The following is a 16,074-nucleotide window of genomic DNA, read 5'->3' on the forward strand; positions in this document are numbered from 1 at the left end:
TTGATTGTATTTTGTGTTTGTAATTAAAGTGAAAGTGAATGAGTGTGCAACGGAATTATGGTGAAAACAAACTTTGCATACAATCAAACGAGAGTAATACTTTGATCAAACATCTTTACACAATGAACCGAAAGATTGAATTTATTTCAACAACGATTACAATGATTGATGAATGAATGCAAACTCCCCCTCAGCCAGAGCTCAGTTGTTTGTTCGTGCAAAGAAGACGATTGTGCAGAAGAGCTAATAGAACAGTACAAAGTACTGAACTATTTATAGGCACTTGCAAACTACTGAGCATCTTAGCTGACGTCACCATGAAAGTGACATCTAACCTCCTAACAAACTCTAACCTCTGATCTACACAAACACTGTTGTGTTAACTACTGCTACTACATTACATTACAAAACAAACTATTGATCAGCTGCTGCAACCTTCTACTTCTGTGAACCCAGCAGTACTTGTCCGGATCAGCAGAGCTTGACTCAAGGCAATAGATTGAATCAGCAGGGCTTTAGTCTTTCATCAGGTCTTTACTTGATCAGCAGTTGTAGGTCAGCAGTTTAGCAAGATCAGCAGATAGGAGGTCATCAGATGTTGAAATCACTTTCAAGGGGAGAGACTTGTATGTAAACATCTGCTTATTCTGGATCCACTGCTCTGATCCAGTTTTGGCTTTAATTATCTGTTCCTCTGATAGGGTTCAATCCCAACAAGACCAACTGTTGATCACGAATACTCCTCATTGCAACTGGTCTCCGGACGAGAACCAAGTTTGTCCCACCTTAGAATTTTTGGTTGTGCGGTATACATACCAATACCGCCACCACAACCTACTACAATGGGACCCCAAAGAAGACTGGGTATCTATATTGGTTTTAACTCCCCGTCCATTATTAGATACTTAGAACCAATGACGGGAGACATGTTTACAACATGGTATGCTGACTGTCATTTTGATGAAATGATGTTCCCAGTCTTAGGGGGAGACAAGGACAAAGAAAGACTGGTAACACAAGAAATAACGTGGAATGCATTATTGCTATCAAATCTCGACCCCCGAAGTGGTCAATGTGAATATGAAGTCCAAAAGATCATACATTTGCAAAGAATAGCGAATGAATTACCAGATGCATTCACAGACACGAATAAAGTGACAAAGTCACATGTACCAGCATCAAATGCACCTGCTCGAATTGAAGTAATCCCAGAAGCGATTACTATACAACGAAAGCGTGGGAGACCAATCGGTTCCAAAGACAAAAACCCATGGAAACGAAAAGAGCAAAGTAACGCAGTTGGTGAAAACTCACAAAAGATTATAAGTGAAACCCCGGTAGAGGTAAATGTCCCAGAAGAGACAACTATGAATCCAGAGGAAAATGAAGTTTTAGAAGAAACACCGGTACCGAACGAAAATGAGATCTCTATTAATTATGTACAAGATAGTACAATGTGGAACCGGAATAAAACACGTGTTGATGACATATTCGCATATGCTATAGCAACAGATGTAATCAATGAAAATGATTACGTACCTAAAACTTTAGAAGAGTGCATGCACAGAAATGATTGTCCAAGATGGCAAGAAGCCATAAACGCCGAATTGAATTCGCTCGAAAAGCAACATGTTTTCGGACCTGTAGTGCGAACACCCATATACGTCAAACCAGTAGGTTATAAATGGGTGTTTGCAATAAAGAGAAATGAAAGAATGAGATTGTACGATGTAAGGCTCGACTTGTAGCATAAGGGTTTTCCCAAATCCTAGGAGTTGATTATGAGGAAACGTATTCCCCTGTAGTGGATGCGATAACCCTTAGGTTCCTAATCGGCCTCACAATCTCTGAAGGACTTCATATGAGACTAATGGATGTCGTCACCGCATACTTATACGAGACACTTGAAAATAACATCTACATGAAAATCCCTAAAGGATTAAAATTGTCTGAAGCATTAAAATCAACACCTCGAGATATGTGTTCTATAAAGCTCCAGAGATCTTTATATGGTCTCAAACAATCTGGTCATATGTGGTACAATCGACTTAGTGAATATCTCGAAAAGGAAGGATACAAGTCTGATGTAATCAGTCCATGTCTCTTTATAAAACGATCACTCTCAAAGTTCACTATAATAGCAGTCTATGTTGACGATATCAACATCATCGGATCTCCTGAAGAGATAGAGAAAGCTGCTCAGTTGTTAAAGAATGAATTTGAGATGAAAGATCTTGGTATGAAAAAAAGTATGCATCGGACTACAATTTGAGTATCTGTGCAATGGCACATTTGTCCATCAATCAAACTACATCCAGAAGATGTTAGTATGTTTCAATATGGATAAAGCACATTCGTTTAGCGTACCTATGGTTGTCCGACTGCTAGATCCACACAAGGATCCTTATCGCCCTCAAGAAGAAGGCGAAGATGTACTTGGTCCAGAAGTACCGTACTTAAGCGCGATCGGTGCCCTTATGTATGTCGCAAATAACACAAGACCTGACATTGCATTTGAAGTACATGTACTAGCGAGATACAGTTCGAATCCAACACGTAGACACTGGAATGGTGTAAAACATATATTCCAGTATATTTGCGGGACACAAGACTTAGGTCTTTTCTATCAGAAAGATCAGAAGTCCCAGCTTGTTGGGTATGCTGATGCCGGATATCTATCAGATCCTCACAAAGCAAAATCTCAGACTGGTTATGTATTCACATACTGTGGCAAAACAATTTCTTGGAAGTCAACTAAGCAAACACTTACAACAACGTCATCAAATCATGTCGAATTGATAACACTATATGACGCTGGTCGAGAATGCGTGTGGTTGAGATCAATGACTAATCACATACAAGAAGCATGCGGATTAGAACAGATCAAGAAGGAGCCGACAGTTATTTATGAAGATAACGCTGCTTGCATAGCTCAGATCAGAGAAGGTTACATCAAGGGTGATCGAACAAAGCACATCTCACCAAAGTTCTTCTCAACATATGACTTGCAAAAGGAAGGGGAAATTAATGTTCGCCAGATTAAGTCAAGTGAAAATCTAGCTGACCTGTTCATGAAATCTTTACCTAGAAGCAGTTTCGAGCAGCTATCACACAAGATCGGTCTTCGTATATTGAAAGATGTTTGTTAAATTCAGGGGGAGAATTATACACGCTGTACTCTTTTTCCCTTAACTAAGTTTTGTCCCATCGGGTTTTCTTAGTAAGGTTTTTAATGAGGCAGCATAGCTGATCCAGTAGTATCAGTTTATTTATTCAGGTCCTGAAGTACCTATTTAACATCATCCTGAAGTATGTTGTTAAACTGTGTATAATTCTAAATGTCTGAGGGGGAGTGTTATAAACCAGACATTTTAGGCCCAACCCATTACTTATGGGCTTTAGGGTTTATAGCTATGTTCATCTATATATTGTAATGTTGAATAATGGAGGATTCAGTTTTATCCTTAATTCTCTTTGGTTTTTATCATGGCTATAATTAAGCCACATTATTAAAAAAAAATTGTACTAAAAATTATATTGGTCTTGTAACCTTGCTTATTATCTCATATGGTCTTGTAACCTTAAACCGTCATCTCTCTCATGAATCTTGTCAGATCCATCATATATTTAAACGTCAGTTAATAATAACACATGGTAAAATCTTATTTTAACATCGTGTATACGGGCCGTATAAGGTTATACGGCCCGTATAAAATAAGATAAACTCACAAAGCCTGTGGGCGCAGCCTTTGTCAGTTTATCTTATTCTATACAGGTCGTATAACCTTATACGGCCCGTATACACCATGTTAAAACAAAAATTGGTCGTATACAACGTATACGATAGTTTTATACAGGCCGTATAATGGTATACGACCCGCATAGACAGGATATCCCTTTTTTGAGTTAATATTCACACATTAGGGTTTCGATCTGGCAGTCTATATAGTGTTCAGAACCATCAAATCGAGAACCATGAAATCAAACTGGCTTCTGCTATCAAGGAAAACTGGTTTCAGTTTTCTTTTTACTCTGAAACAAATCCCGTTTCATCAAAGATAAAGAAAACTTAGACAAACGACCAGTTGATAAGCATAAAGCAAGCATGGAAGACTTTTAACTATTAAGGAAAACAGGTTTCAGTTTTCTTTTTTACTTTGAAACAAATCCCATTTCATTAAAGAGAAAGAAAACTCAGACAAACGACCAGTGAATAAACATAAAACAAGCATGGGAGACTTTTAACTATCAAGGAAAACGGGGTTTCAGTTTTCTTTTTACTTTTAAACAAATCGCATTTCATCAATAGCAGGAGTTGAATCATTATTATTGTACAGTTTCAACCTTCCTTTTCCTTCAATTTCGAGAACAGTTTCCCCAAACGAACATTCTCGATATCATAATATCTTTTAAGCAAAAATCTAGACTCAAGGAGACCATACGCGGCAAGGTGGTGGTTTTGGAGGGAAGAGATTCACAGTTACGAGCTTAAGGATGCATTCCACGGTAAACGATGGGCCTGATATTAGGGGATTATAAATATACCCTAATGAAATCTATGGGATAATGGATAGATATAGTTATCGAAGAATCTCGTTCCGTATTCTCTCCTTTTGCTAGTTCTCGAAGAATCTCACTCCGTATATAGATCTCTATTTGGTCATCTGTCCAAGTTTAAGGATGCATTCCACGGAAAACGATCAACAATCAGCAATAGTAGCAGTTGAATCTTTATTATTGTACAGTTTCAACCGTTCATCATTACAAATTGTCAGAACATGAAATAAGATCAAGCTTAACGTAATGAAATAATGGATATGATAACAACTACCAAGGGGATAATGGATATGGTAACAACTACCAAGGCGACAATTAGTCAGCAGTCATTACTTCTTACTGAACTCGAATTCAGGAAATGATGAGTAATGTAAGGAGAAGCGTTAGGATTCAGGGTTAGACGCCAAGTCGTGCAAGGATGGGTACAGAAACCACCAAGGGGATAATGGATATTATATAAATACAAAAACACAACATTTCTAAATAAACCTACCAAACCATAACAAAGCCCTTTTCCTTCAATTTCCAGAACATTCATTAGTCAGCAGTCATTACTTCTTAATGAACTCGAATTTAGGGAAGGGTGAGTAATGCAAGAAGAAGTGTTGGGATTCAAGGGTTTAGACGCCATGTCGCGCGAGGATGGGTACAGAAACCACAAAGGGGATAATGGATATTATATAAATACAAAAACACAACGTTTCAAAATAAAACCTACCAAACCATAACAAAGTCCTTTTCCTTCAATTTCCATAACATTCTCCCCAAACGAACATTCATCATCACCCAAATTCTTAACAGACCCAGCAAAAAAACTTTTACAAGGAACGTATAACTCGATATCAGAACATCGTTTAAGCAAGAATCTAAGCTCAAGGAGACCATACGCGACAAGGTGGTGGTTTTGGAGGGAACAGATTAACAGTTACAAATGCAAAAGCTGCTATCAAGTTTAAGGATGCATTCAATGGTAAATGAAGGGCCTTCTCTGACAGTTTTCGATATCAGAACATCGTTGATAAATACAAGATGAATGTGTTTACATGCAGTGTACAGTGTTCTAGTATCACCATATTGGTGTAATATTAACAAACTCAAACAAAGTTCGTAGTTCTAAATCCTTAACTTTACTGCATTTTTGAAAAATCCATGTGTACTAACTAAAAAAGGGAAGTTGGTTATATACGACCCGTATACAAGACATAAAACAGTGGTCGTATGCTGAGTATATGATCAAATAAAAAAATTATAAAGGTTGTATACGACGCGTATAACTTTATACGGGCCGTATACAGTCTTGCAATTAGTCAGCAGTCATTACTTCTTAATGAACTCGAATTCAGGAAATGATGAGTAATGTAAGGAGAAGCGTTGGGATTCAAGAATTTAGATGCCATGTCGCAGGAAGATGGGTACAGAAACCACGTGAGAGTGTGGGATGGAGTGTAGTGACGGGGAAAAGGTGAAGGTTATTGGTTATGATTATCAAAGGGAGATGAGTGTGTATGCTTTTTAACCCTTGTAATAAAACCTACCAAACCATAACAAAGTCCTTTTCCTTCAATTTCCAGAACATTCTCCCCAAACGAACCTTCATCATCACCTAAATTGGTGTAATATTAACTAACTCAAACAAAGTTCATAGTTTTAGATCACCAACGTTACTGCGTTTTCATCAATTCCACATTTAAATTTGTTCCCCACCGTTCATCGCTTTTTTAGTTGCTTCTCTGGTTAAGTTTCTGCATGGTTGCAAAAGTCGCTAGGCGCTCTCTAGTCGGTCGACCAGGGAGTTGAGAGTACTCGGTATAGGCGGAGAGTACTTGGGGAGTACTCGGACATGTTAAATTATAAAGAAATTAGTTTTCGGAAATTAAATATATGTCTAATAACATAAATTTACTAATATTTATAACAAAATACATGAAAGTGATATTCATTATTTAACATAATAGTCATATAAATTATGTTTTATTATTTTTTAAGTCAAACTTGCCCCGAATTGACCTACTAGATCCAATTTTCGCCGAGTTTGACCGCGTTTGATCGATTTTGAGTAATTAGGCGGAGTTAGAGTAAGTCGGCTCGGCAACCTACCTTGTAGCGACTACTCGGGGAGTACTCGGCCTTGGAAACCTTGTTTTACAACCATGAGTTTCTGTATTGACAACTAATGCCTATCAAATTTTGTAAGTATTGCATTTGGGTTAATGAGATGTTAAATGTTTCACTTGCAATAGCTGCTATCAAGTTTTTTATACACACATGAAAGTACATTTAAATGGTGTTCAATACTCCACTCCACTCTCACACTTAAAATTTTCAACCTTAGTTTCCAACATAACACGCATCATTTCATGTTTTTTACTCTTTTCTTCGATTTCAACAAATCTTTTCGACAATCAGTAAGCAAATACACAAATTTAGCCTAGATAATCAGTAAGCAAATACTCAACGATTGATAATTGTAGATCAGCGTTGTTTATCACCCCGTGTGAGCATTGGAAGCCCGATAAACAGTCTTGCAATTAGTCAGTAGTCATTACTTCTTAATGAACTCAAATTAACAAAATGATGAGTAATGTAAGGAGAAGCATTGGGATTCAAGGGTTTAGACGCCATGTCGTAGGAAGATGGGTACAGAAACCACCAAGGGGATAATGGACATCCAACAAGCTCAAAAAGAAACTTGTCTTCAAGGTTTCTTGTTATGTAAAGCACTTGGTTTCAAGTCCAAACTTGGATGAATCATTGACGTATTCTTTCTTGCTTATCCCGAATGCATCTCCATCTCACAGGTAAAACACATAGTCAATGTAGTAACATGTGAGCTTTTACAGCAACCATAGCGATATTCTAGTTCTGGAAGAATCTCGTTCCGTATTCTCTCCTTTTCTAGTTCTCGAAGAATTTCGTTCCATATTTTCTCCTTTTCTAGTTCTCGAAGAATCTCATTCCGTATATCGATGTCAATGATAGATGTTAATCAAAGTTACATAAGACAATTAAACCTTACAAACACCATCTAAAAACTTATATAATATGCTTCATATATTAAACATAAAATAAGTAATACAGAAAACAGATTCTTTGGGTACTGTAAGATAGACACGACCCCGTGTTAAGTAGACCCGACCCATGTTAAGCCTTCTGGAGAACCTACAGAGAGTGAAGAAAATGTAGAAAAGAAGAAAAGCCTAAAAAGAAAAAATAAATAAGATTAAAAATGATTAGGCCGATTCTAAACTTTCTCAAATCCTTGTCCCTGGCAACGGCGCCAAAAACTTGACGTGTGTCGAGTGTGGTATAAGTTTTAGTATATTTTTAGCACTTTTTACTCGTTATCAAGCTTTAAATCTATAGAACATGATACAATACAATCACTCTCTACAACACGTTAGGGCAAGTGCGCCGAGGTCATCCTAGGACATAAAAGCTTTTAATACCGGAATGTCGTCGACGTCTGATCTAACCAAAAATTGGAGAAAATATGTTAGTAGGTTTAAGAAGTTAAAAGAGAAATAAAAATAAAATAAAATGTTAGTGAAAACAATAAACGAGATAGAATCATTTGGTTCTGATTCCTCCTTTATGTATCCTTTGATGATTTCCATACTTTGAGCTTTTTAAGAGATTATCTAAGTTATTGTGGCATGTCCTTCTTTTGGAGGCAATGCTACCCTCAACTATATTGGTCTGAGTCAGCAGGGATACAGTCCCTCAAGGCCGGATTATTGAAAGATAATTAAGTAAGTTATTAGTGCAAAATGTGGCATATCCCTCTTTTGGAGGCAACGCTACCCTAGACCATATTGGTCTGAGTTAGCAGGGATATAGTCCCGCAAGGCCAGGTTAAAGTTTTAATAGTAGTTTATTTATAAGAGATTCAAGCCGTTCTTACTTCCCCCGATTTGATGCTATTTACCTTAATAGAAGTCCTAATAAGTTTGAGTCAAGTCCTTGCAGGATCTATACACTGAACGAGGCAAGAACTTACCCAAACCACCATTCTAACCCCCTTCCAGGCAGTTAATGCGCTTTATATAGACCGTAAAGACACGAATGAGTGAATCAACAAAACATGAAGAAATGATAGAGTAAAGTTCACTTTCAATATAAAAAACCAGTTATTAAAGTCATCAATACAAACCCCAAATAAAAAGTAGCAAAAGCTTGGAAATCAAAAGTAATACATAAAAGATTTGTCTTCACCAAGTGAGGTAAGAGATTAGCCAAGCATGACCTTTGTTTGACAAGAACTCTTACGATCAATCTGGGATCCCGAGACTACTACACACACTCTAAAGGTGGATAATAGAGGAATGTGGTGGATGATGGTGTTGGAGTGATGGTGGAATGGTGGCAAATGAGAGAGAAGTGGTTTGCCAAGCGATAGGTTGGAAGTGAACTAAGCCCCTCTATTTGTAGCTGAAATCAGTCCTTTCACACGGCCCCATGTCCATAAGGCACGACCTCGTGTCCCTTCTTTCTCTATCAACATTTAATGTTCGGTGTTAGATCGTATGCACACACGGTCCCGTGTGATAGTAGGCACGACCCCGTGGTTAACTTTGTGGGGTCCATTGGGAGATTCTGCATATCTGGGGGTTGAACGCAGCCCGTGTTCTTGGGACACGGCCCCGTGTCTCCGATCTGCTTTGTTTTGTCTTGATCTGCATGGCCTTGAACACATTATGTGTTGGGGCACGGCCCCGTGCTTGTCTTCTGGATTGTTGTATTGGTCTTGGGGTATAGCTTGGAGGGTACGCATGGTGTGTCAACTCCTCTTTCTTGTATTTGTGTTGGTTTTTACCAATAATTTGCTCCTTTTATATGTTTAAGCTCATTTAGTCCTGAAAATCAAAAGTATACAAAGAAACATACTTTTTTCAACATTAGTACATAAAAAGGGTTGATTTATGCTTTGTTTGATATAATTTATATATTTCATTTTTGCGATATCATTATTCCATGTAACACAAAATTGATTTTATATAATTGAAGCATTATTATATTGCATAAATATTTTACATATAATGTTACTTAAATTGCAAATATTTTTATTTAATCCTTTATAATATAGTCTGTAACTCATTAGAATAATACGTAAATGGTCTAAAATAGTACTATTTTTAATATGTATGTATGTACGATGTGTTGCAAAACGCATGCTTTAATCCAATGTATTTTGTACAATTTCGTATTAGATTTGTGTTATTTTTATTAGATTTTAGTGTATATTTAACTAGTTGGTGTTATTACAGGCCCCGGTGCATAAAGGAAGCAAAAATGACCAAGAAATGAGCACCCAAGAGCAAGAATGGAAGTTTAGGGACTGAAACTGTAATTTTTGAAGATTATATTCCTTCGCGAGTCGTGAGCCATAAAGATAGCCCTTATCACGATACACTTGGATAAAAAATACACGTGGAATCCTCATTATGCCCTTAATGAAGCTTGTTTATTATCCCTGCCACCGCACGTTATATTGTTGACTTTTTGTGGTCAAGCGTGCCACGAGCCCAACCCTTCACAATCATTGCGATACGCCTAAGGCTTATAAATCATCAAATTTGAGTTTAAGTCCAATTCTAATACCGTATGACCTCCTATCCGTATATATACATCTCCAACAAACCCATAGACAAATATACCTACTGTTACGACGTTTTGAAGATGGACTGAAGCTGGGATTAAAGTCGGATGCCATTAGATTGAAGAATCAAGTTGCAAATCGGTTAGAATTCAAAGTTAAACTAGTTTTTCGATTTTGAACATGTGCACTCTGTTTTGTTTAGACTTTGTTTTTTGTGTTTTGCATCACCATGAGCGGTTAAATACTTTCAACTACCTAGGCTCATGTTATTGCTTGTTAGACTCGTATTGCTTTTGGTTTGGATTATTCTATTGTTTATTCATATTTTAGTAAATAAGTCTATTTATATTTTGGTTTTTATCACGTATGCATGCTTGTTTTGCTGAGTTTTATTTACTTGTTCTGCATGATTCTTATCTAGTTTGATTTTGTATTATACAAGTTGAGTTTCATGTGTTATTCACCTACTTTGTGTTTGTGATCTTGCTTGTGGTTTCTTGTTTAAAAAACCCTAGGAACGAGTAGTACTTTATTAAAACAAGTGTTATGTTATCCTTGAAACCGAAAGGAGATAATGTAGGATCGCGTGCTGACCCAAACGAGTCAATCGGAAGAGCTCTAATCCGTTTCAGATGCGGAAAATAAGAAACAGACGTGAAAAACAGCTTGATATACTTAAATCTGCCTTGTATTGATGATTTTACACTGATTACAATCAAACGACACTTCGGCAGCAGTTCGGTACCGAAACAAGAATGATCTACTTGATTTTGCTCCAGGCACACTATATATAGTGGCCTGATTCCGCTCGAGAGACACATGAACCATTTGGAGCGGAATTAACATGTTGTGATTCCGCTCGAAAGTGACCACATGTCATTTGGAGCGGAAATAGCTGCAGGAGCGAAATCAGCATTCAAACAAACCTAATACTGATATTTTCTCGTACACCGTGCCCTGATCTAACAATACTGATACAAGACTCGATACAAGACGAAGTCGACAGATGTATGCACCAACAGACTCCCCCTCAGATGTTGACGAGTCTTCAGTGTCGAGTCTTCTCAAACTTCAGTCTTTATCAGTCTTCGGGCTTCAAAAACTTTCTTGAACTCTTTGTTCCACTCTAATTCTCTTGATCAGATCTCTTGATTCTTTAAGTTCATCAGCATCTGCATGTAACACCTCGAAATTTCCTGTCCATTAAAATAAAGACACGTGTCACGTTAGACAGAGGTGTCAGAAAAACCGGATTAAATAAAAAGATGTTTGGTAGGATTTTATAGGGCGCCATGTTATTTAAAATACCTCTGAACGACCCAAGGGCGACATGTTATTAAATCACCTCTGAGCGACCCGAAATTTTTATAAATCCCAAGATCCTTAAATCATCTGATAACCATCTTATATGATAACCAGTTGCTCTCAAATAAATAAAGTTGTATCTTTATTAAGGACTTTGGAATTATAGGTTGTTACTACTGAAAATGTTAAATAAAATCCTCGTAAAGAGGAATCAATATAGTTTATTTTCCTTGGCCAACTATTATGAGAATCCAAGACTCATTCTTGGTAATCTCCGTCACTTTGCAAGACCCTCGTGAGTTGAAATTGAATGGGAAATATGTAAGAGCATGCTAGGCATGCAATGGCTGATCAAGATGGTCCCACATCTGAAAAAGAGGGACTGATTTCGGAGTTGGTTTGATTGCATGGTTCAGACTTAAAAGCTCACAAAATTTTGTCCTCTGGCCATCGGTTACGGACCGCAAAGCCTTAGGCTTACGGTCCGTAAGGAGGGTATCTGGGCATGTTTCAGCAAGGTCGGTTACGGACCGTAACCATTTCAGCTTACGGTCCGCAAGAGGTCCTTACGGACCGTAAGGCCTCAAGCTTACGGTCCGTAAGACCGTCACTGGCAGCAGATTTTGGACAGCTGCCTGTCCAGCCCGTTGCACCGACTTAGAATGATGGTTTTTGAAATCAGGGGCTTGCTAGGCAGTATTTAGGCTCATAGGGACACTTGGGTTGATCTTGTAACCATTCTAGGCTAGCTTGGCATGATCTTGGACCTTCTAGTTCACTATATAAGGACTTGAATGGTAACCATTGTCACTTGCTTACTTGGGACTTTGGTTCAAGACATCTCTGGAGCTTTGCTGGACATCAACTAAGTTTCATTAGGTCCCTAATCCTTCTTAGGACTCTTGTAAGTAACCTTAACCTCCCTTAATCCATTCTAGCTTAGTTAATTAAGCAAAAGTCAAACCGTCGTAATTAAGGTTTGACTTCGTGATTAATCATAATGTGCTCTGTCAAATCACGAATTAAAGATACCTCTAAGTAGGTAATTAAGTGGGTAACAAATCCTCAAAAGGGTACTTCCAGATTCTCACTCTAAGCATGTCAATTGTCGAGTCAAAGCTAACTATAAAAAGTCAACAAGATGCTTAATTTCAAATTAATACATAATTAGCAATGTAGGTTGCATGTAACCTGTTTGAACATTAATATAACTTGGTAATAAGTATAAGAACATGTTCCAACATGTTCAACTCGACAATTTTCTGTATAGACCCGGTTCGGAACCGAAAGTCGCATAGTTTGACTTTCGCTTTGACTTTCAGTTCTGACCCGTTTTAGTCAAGATTAAGATTGCCTTAGAGCTTCTTTTGGACCTTATAACATGTTAGTATATCCTCCAGTGATTATACAACTCGGTTCATTAGATATCTCGTTCATATGCACGATTCCGTTAAATGCACATATGTAGACCATTATGCCCAAAGGTCTAAAAATCATGATTTTTGAAAAATATAAAAGGGTAGACATCTTAGTTACTGAATTATAAACTTGTTCCCAAAATTTGACATCAGTTTGAAGTCTAGATTAAGAGTTATGCTCATTAGCGTAATAAGAAGTCTTCTTAGTGAATAATTAGCGTAATTAACGCATAGCCTATTTAAACTTAGATTTTATACAAAAACTTTATACCCACTGTTATATAATAATATTTTGGGAATTTTAAAGATTTTTATTTATTTTTAGAATGAGCATAACTAGAGGTTTTAAGCTTAATTCGGCTTATGCCGGTTTTGCCCTTTTCGGCCATAAAATGAGTTTTACAAAACCTTTTGACCCCAAACCTTTTCCTACTGATTTATTATGTTAAATATGATATTTTGAGCCTTCTGGAATTATAGAAATATCAGCTTTTCCTTTAAAACCCGGAAATGGCTCCAAGTCGCCTTTTTGGCATTTTTACGACATAGTATATATCAAAACTAGTTTTTATACTAAAGGTCTAATACCTACTGATATATTTAGTAAAATTTCATGTTATAACAATAAACTAAGGTTGAGGACTCAGGTTTCCTGTTTCGATCTTTTAAGCCTATGTAAAATTACCAAAATACCCTTATGAGGCGTAATTGGAGTTTGAAATCATTCGAGGCATAATGGGACATACCATACTGATATTACAACATATTGGTGCATATAATCTCAGGAAACATGTATATGATTTATATGGTTACCCGTTACGCACTTTCGCGTTCGGATCGGCTTATGTGACTAGTTTACGCACGTTAGCCGAAACGGGTCAAACCGTAACATCTTAGTCTCTAAATCCAGAATGTGTTTAGTTTACCCATGTAATACAAGTATCCAAGCTTGTAGGGTCTAAGTCACATTCCTTTTCGGTTTTTCGCCTTCCTCGCGATTAAACCATATTTATTCTTCGAGACTAACCGGTCTAAGCTTAGGCTATGTTAACAGACCCGTTAGGATTCTAATAGGTTATATTAAACCTTCGTTCCAGAATAGGAGCCCAGTAAAAGACACTTGCATTTTTGTATTTGTGGTTTATACTTGCTCAGGTAAATACTTTTAACTTATTTTCCCTATACGGGCTTGGGGGTACGGTATATAAAATACCGCTTGGTCGGGCAATTGACCCCAACTCATTAGTAGTTGGGTATTATCAATGTGACCCGTTTGAAAACTTGGTTTTGTTTGTTTTTACGCCTTTGGGAGCTTATTGACCATGTCCCGGATATCCTTGGCATCATTTTAAGTAATGGCCACGACCTTGACACCCGGGTGTAGGCGTACACCCGGTATTATGTCCATTATTAAGGTATAAACGTTGGCTTCCCGCCGCGGACTTATACTAAGTGGTGTGTCAATTAACCTTAAACCCGACATGACTCGGGCGACTGAACGCACAACAAACATGTAAATCTTTTACAAGTTTAACTTTGATTAATTATTCCCAAGTTATAAAAATGTTTTGTGCCTTGAGCATTTAAATCAATTTTTAAAACCTTTTCAAAATGAGTCAATTAAATTGTATTTACCAGTGTAAACTGACGTATTTTCCCCAAAAAGATTAAGTGCAGGTGCTATACGTAATGGGCTGGTCTCTCCTTAGCATCATAGAGTCTCGCAAGCTTTGGGATGCATTTATCTGTTGAACAATTTTCTCCTTTTATTCCGATCCGCCTGTGTATCTATTTCGACTACTTGTGATACTTAAATATTACATTTGATGGTTGAAATAAATCTATTTCTTTTGCTTCCGCTGTGCATTATAATTTGTGCTGTTTGACTATGATGATATCAACTACGTCACGTTAATCCCCCACCGGGCCCACCGGTGACACGTGGAAATTCGGGGTGTGACAGGTTGGTATCAGAGCCAACACTGAGTGAATTAAACACTAGCCTTTTGTGTTTAATCTCAGTGCACAAATTGCACACTCTTCGAGTTCCGAGTCTAGACATCGAACATAGGACAAACTCTGTTTTGTTTTATTTTGAGTCTTTTATAACTATATTGTGGTTGTTATTTAAATCATGTATGCAGGTCATCATGCCACCAAGATTTCTTCGCGGTCGAGGCAAGGGACCCGTCACAGGTCATGATCACGAAGCCGGGCCTTCGCACCGGCGAACCCCATCCATTACTATGAGCACCAGCCCGCAAGAGCCGTGGAGGCTCTATGTTGAACCCGGGAGACGGTCAGTTTCCCTCAGCTCTTCACCTTCTTACCAACACTCCTTTGGGCCCCAATCGGAAAATGAGCCCAACGAACAACCACCAGCCTTTATACCTCTGCAGAGATCCAACTCTCACCACTCCTTTGGTGACCCAACCCCAACCTTCCAGACGATATGGACGAGGATACTGACCCTATGGAGCCTGCTACGGGGACGCCCAACCACCCGATAGAGATCTCTGACGGATCATCTTTCCACGGATCGCCTTATCGCGGTCCAGACAGCTACGAGGAGAGGTTCCGAAACATCGATTGGTATTTTACCCCCTCACACCACTCGTCCCCCTACCAGCAGCAACAACAGCAACAGGATCCTTCTCAGGATTCTCGTTTCGTGGCAGTTACTCCGCCACCACCACCACCAGTGGAACAGCAGCCGCCTCCGGAGCCACCGAGGCGGAGGAGGTCGAACGCACGGATGTCCGTGCGAGGGGGTGTCCGCATCAGCACACCCTAACCATCAAGTGGCAGCCATTATCCGCCACTTCAGGAGGAAGAAGAAGAACCACAATTGGGGGGTCCATCAAGCCCCATTCCAGAAATCAACTCAGTACCTGTGGCACCACCATTGGGTTTCGATAACCCAATTCCTGCATACGCCGGGTCAGCGGCGTATAACCCCTTCAAGCAGCCGGCGCATACCCACTACAACTACAATTATGCTAGTGTGGACCCGTACCAAGAGGCATGGGACTACAATGCCAGTCACCCTGAAGGGCCTTATGGAGGACTCTGGACTACTGGTTACCCGACTTTTGGGTACCAACATCCGCCACCTCCTCCACCTGTGTATCTGCCGCCGCAGCCACAGATTATTCCACCTGAGCGCCAGCAGGAAGTCCTTGAGAGACTAGACCATTG

Source organism: Helianthus annuus, chromosome 13 (assembly GCF_002127325.2).
Source record: "Helianthus annuus cultivar XRQ/B chromosome 13, HanXRQr2.0-SUNRISE, whole genome shotgun sequence".
Taxonomy (NCBI): domain Eukaryota; kingdom Viridiplantae; phylum Streptophyta; class Magnoliopsida; order Asterales; family Asteraceae; genus Helianthus; species Helianthus annuus.